Source organism: Protobothrops mucrosquamatus, unplaced genomic scaffold, assembly GCF_001527695.2.
Source record: "Protobothrops mucrosquamatus isolate PMUCROS unplaced genomic scaffold, P.Mucros_1.0 scaffold_19, whole genome shotgun sequence".
NCBI classification, from domain to species: Eukaryota; Metazoa; Chordata; class Lepidosauria; order Squamata; family Viperidae; genus Protobothrops; species Protobothrops mucrosquamatus.
In genome coordinates, this window is record NW_015386095.1 from 1,112,394 (window position 1) to 1,117,820 (window position 5,427).

Here is a 5,427-nt window from a genome sequence, read left to right on the forward strand (position 1 = left end):
GCATAACAGTGCCTCCCACTCCTAACTCACCGAGACGCCGCAGCATGATACCGTGGTCCACGGTATCAAAAGCCGCTGAGAGGTCCAAAAGCACAAGGACAGAGGAATAACCCCTGTCCCGGGCCCTCCAGAGATCATTCACCAACGTGACCAATGCCGTTTCCGTGCTGTGTCCCGGCCTGAAGCCCGACTGGTATGGTATGTTTGTATATAATATATTTTCTTCTTTTATAGTCTTTTATGCAATAGTAATATAATTGTATTTGATTACATAAAGAATGATACATAATTAATGTTTATAAATAAATATTAGCTGCTAATATTTTTTAAAGTTAAATAAAATTATGCTTTATAAAACGTATTGGACAGATGTGAAGCCCTGCTGGAACAAATACTTAATAAAAGTACCTAATATAAATTAATATTATCCATATTACATATTTACATTTACATGTCTCTTCATATAATGCTATACTGACTTGTCATATTATCCTGCAGTGACAGATTGCTGTGTTATATTAGATCTTTAATTATTTTAACAATTTTTTCTTTTATCTTCCACTAGAGGTCTCCCACTCTGGCTGCAAGTGGGAATTTAACCTTATTTTATTTTTAAAAATTATATGGCCACCTATTTTAAACAAATAACTATGCCCAGCTAACAAATAGTATACAGAAAACCCATTTTATATATCAAAACAGAAAACAAAATCATATTAAAATAATCATAATAAAAATGAAAGAAAGAAGTCAAACTCTTAACAAAGAAGGCATTCAAAATAAATTACAATTGCAACAACATACAATAATATTTTCTTGTTTCATATTGGTGCTAAAGCCCTTCACATAGAAAAATAAATCAGATCCTAGGTCCAAGCTTGATTTAAAATATTCTACTCCTTTCTTCAGTTTATTTTTTGAACCTTTCAGGCAGCATCAATTTTTAACATCCGTTTCATTTTGACCACAAGAGGAACAAAACAAACAGGAAAGGCTGTAGAAAGCTAACAAAGTAGATATTTTAAAATAGGAAGCAATGGATTTTCAAACTTTGCTCTGATGTAAATTCTTTCTTCAGTAACTATAAACTCTGTTATTCTACCATACAATAGTAGAAAGACATGGAAATTTTTTCATATCTCCAACTTACATGTAATTTTAAATAAACATTCACCTTGATTTCCTAAATACGGTACTTGAAATGATCACTAAAAGGCATATTCACCTATGCTGGCTCACTGCTCATAATTTGCAAATCCCTCAGGAAAATTGATAGGATATAATGGATTTTTTCATTTAGAAACTTTTGATAATCTTCCAAGGATCTTTGGTCTTTCTTTAAAAAAAACTGCTGCAGTAAACAGTACCACCTCAGAGTTTTGACAGCATGATGTTTCATTTTCTAAGGCGTTCAGCACTCTAAAATATTATGTTGCAATAGCTTTTATTAAACTGCCATATTCTGTACTTAAAAAAATACAGAAACATAACCCAATGCTATAATAAGGAAACTTTCAAAGAGAAAAAAACAAAGCCATACAATCTACAAGGCCTTATTTCTGCTAGAAATGGAAGGGTAAAGGAATTTTTTTTGGGACATTTGCAACACTAGATTGGAATCCTACTTTGAATCAAAACCAGTTCAACAGGCATATTATAGATGCTTGGTAGAAAGTGCCTTATCCCTTAGCAATGCCAAGCTATGATAATAAATTAAAAGATTACCTTTCTGGTTTGTCAAGGACAAGCTGAAAATCACAGGATAACTAGAGCCAATTTAGCAGAATGAGAATGATAATTGCAGAATGAGAAATGAGCCTTGGTCATGTTGCTTTAATTCATTTTCCACAGATACCACATCAATCTGGCTATCAATTTTTCTGATGCTTTTACAAAAAATCTGAAATACAAGCAAAGAGACTGTCTGGTCATTGTTTAACTACTTGCAGAATTGGTCTGATCAAAACAAAATCCAAAGCATGTCATTCAATACCTCACTGTTATTATTTAAAAGTATCCCCACAATCAATAAATATTTGATCAAATTAATGAATTTTAATGGAAAGAAAAAGTTCTCTTTAGACCAAGATATTCTGCAATAGAAAAGGAATTTAAAATTTAATTGCAAGTCAGAACTTCCATGGTTCCAAAAATGTTACTTCTGGAAGTCTTAGCAGCAGCTTCCCTGAACAAGTATTGTGGCAGGAGTTTTCATAGCCATTGCTTTGGGAGGAACAAGGCATCTTGCAGAACAAGATGGTTATGGCATATGTATTAATTAAAAATATACTGGATAAATAACAGAATATAAAATTGCTACTGCAAGTTTGGGCATATAGTCCATTTCAGTTGCACACTGTATTAGCATCCAGATTTGCCATTTTATTTCTAAAAATTTGGAAGTTAGCTGCAAGAAAAGGTGAGAAATCAGGTCCCTCGGAATTTTGAAAAGTTTGGTTCAGTGATTTGCAAGATTCCCATCTCAAATTACATCTAGAAGAGCATACCCAAGGGGAAGTACATACAAAAATATATTGTCCTATTTAAAAAAAATATTTGTGAAAACAAATGCACTGGAAAAGAGGGCATAGAAAACTACACACAGCGATTTGTGCAAATATTTTCTGCCAAATTTGAAAAAGAATGCGCCAAATTTGCAGCCCATAATAAAAGAAATTCAGCAGAATCAAACTGATAATAATCAGAAATAAGGCTTCCTCATTCTTCCCCATTAAAAAAAATAATCAAAACTAGCATAGCTGGGAGATTTTCACTACAAAGAAGCAGTTTATTTCCTGTTTGCAAAATATTTGAAACTAAACAACACACTTTCAAATGGCACAGGTATAGACTTAATACAACAGCTGTCTGTAAAATTTATGAACACACAAAAAAAGATCTTGTGTATGCATGGCCTTAATGATGATTTAAACTGCACAAGCACAAAAATCCAATCTAAGTCCGAACTCTCATAAACATCCTAATTATATAAACAGGAATATCAGATTTTTATAACTAAAAAGAAATCTGCATTTTAACACATTATGATTTTTTTTGAATATATTAAATCAAAATGAAAATTGCCACTCCAGGGAATTATGTATAAAACAGCGACTTATTTGTTGCACAGAATCAAGATACAATCCTAAAGAATGACTTACTGAATATCATTCTTCCCTATCATTTAACTGAAACCTATATTGCTCACAACAAACACAACTTTTTAAACTACAAAGTTTTATCCATCTAGCTAGAGTATCATGTGGAATATATCTGTTGAAGGAAAAGTCTTCATCATGGTTCAGTCCAAGCCGGGAATAAACAACATGGTGACTGCTTTAGAAAGAAGGTTGCAGTTTACTGAAGAGGAGAGCCAGACAGAAAAATGGCTCTGGAAGAAAAAAGAGAATGAGCACATGTAAGGAGTGGGTTTTTATACCCTCTGGAGCCTTTTGTTTGAAGTTGTTCCTGTGGCATGAACTTTGACCTGAGTCTGAGTGTGCCTTTCTGGTATTCTGATGGTGGTGGGTTAATCCTATTATGTCTCAAAGGTCATATCCTGCTTCCCTGGGGCTGTGGCTGATGACTCTTAGATTTTTGGTGAACAACCTGCCTCCAGAAGTGGTGAATGCTCCAACACTGGAAGTTTTTAAGAAGAGACTGGACAGCCATTTGTCTGAAATGGTATAGGGTTTCCTGCCTGAGCAGGGGGTTGGACTAGATGACCTCCAGGGTCCCCTCCAACTTTATTATTATTATTATTATTATTATTATTATTATTATTATTATTATTATTATTATTATTATTATTATTATTATTATTATTATTATTATTATTATTATTATTATTCTAAGGATCTTTCTTCCTAATCCCAGTTTCCTGATTCCAGTCTTTCTCACAAAATTATCACCTGCATTTCTACAGAGCTGGTTTTTGCTTGGTGGAGGGAGACTTGGGGCTATTAAGAAAACTGGACATGTTTTTCTGCCTCTTTAAGATCCTTTGAGGAAATATATTTTTCTGCCCTTTTAATATTTCCTCCTCTGGGGGACTGACTTCCCACATATCTGAACAAATGTCATAGTCTGTTGCCAACAGCAAATAGACAGCCAATTTGATCTAGTGGTTAAGGCACCAGGCTAGAAAAAGGGAGACCGTGAATTCAAATTCTACCTTAACTTAACACTCTCACAGGGTTGTTGTTGTTGTGGAAAAAATAGGAGGAATTTGAGTTGGTTATGTTCACCACCTTCAGTTATTTGTAAAAGTAATAAAGATGGATACAAGCAAACAAATATATAAATGCCCTTTGAAGGAACCCTCTTAACCTTTAAATCTACACAAAGCTTTCAACAACACAATCCACAGAGGAAGTGATACCTTTTTCTTTCTAAAAGAAAAACCTAAAGGTGCCACTTCTCAAGTTTTATCCAAGAAAACATTTTTTTTATAATTTGCATCCTGACTTTAAATGAACTTCTGCTAGGATAATTCAGCTATAGCTCCCAGAATTCCTCAGCCAGAATAGAGTTGAATTCCATGCATCTTAAAAAATTGCTGAGGTCAAGAACATTGAACTAAAGGAGTTTTCCTATGTATATGGATTAACCCACTGCAGTTTCCATGCAAACTTTATAAAATGTGTTATAATCTTGCCCTAATGCAAACTTTATAGGTTGTGTTATAGGTTGCCCTAACACCTATACTATGCTGCTTATAAGCATGCAGAAAAAAATGGTACAAATTGATTAGAAGGTCCCGACCATAGCTGATAAATATATAATAAATTTGCCCTTCCTATAGCAACTACTACTGAATAGACTCAATCCTGGATTATAAATTTTTAATCCAGACTATTGCACAATGATCAATATCTGATTTTAGATAAAATCAGAACTTATTACAGTGGATATAACAACACAGATGATTCTCCCAAAGGCTAAATTCTATGAAACACTGCAGTCACACATGGTAATTGAAAGTGCTCTACATAAAAAAAAAAAAGCGGAATTGAGTGTGGGTTTTCCCTTCTTAGCCACTTCCTTCTTTCCAAAACTCTCGTCAGCTGCATTTCCCTTCTGCAAAATAACTGAATCCCAAATAAGAGAGGGCCAGGAAAGTTGAGGGGTGGCATTTTGCAGGGAAAAGCAGCTATCTAAAAAGCACTAAGATCTGTTTTCCTCATTCTCTTTTCTTTTGTTAAAGCATTGCTCTTAAAAAGTGTTTTGTAATAAAAAAAAGAAGGCATTGGGTAACAATATGATATATTTTGTTATTGGAAGATTTCCTGTGCATATTGCTCAAACGAACTGGAGTATATCAAATAAGAAGTGAAAAAATATACTTAGCAATACTTTTAATGATATCAAAACCTGTTTATTCAAATACCTTTTTATTACGCTGCAAAATACACAAAGCAAACATCA

At 33.6% G+C, this 5,427-nt stretch overlaps 1 protein-coding gene across 1 annotated transcript in view; it reads right to left on the bottom strand.

Annotated features, from left to right (window-relative positions):
• Nucleotides 1-2,093, bottom strand: part of INPP4A (inositol polyphosphate-4-phosphatase type I A) — an 82,313-nt gene extending 80,220 nt beyond the window's left edge. Inside the window, exon 1 of the mRNA XM_015830673.1 lies at nucleotides 1,726-2,093. The gene's annotated coding sequence lies outside the window, so the exon portion shown is untranslated. The remainder of the gene's footprint in view (nucleotides 1-1,725) is intronic.
• Between the last annotated feature and the right edge of the window lie 3,334 nt (nucleotides 2,094-5,427).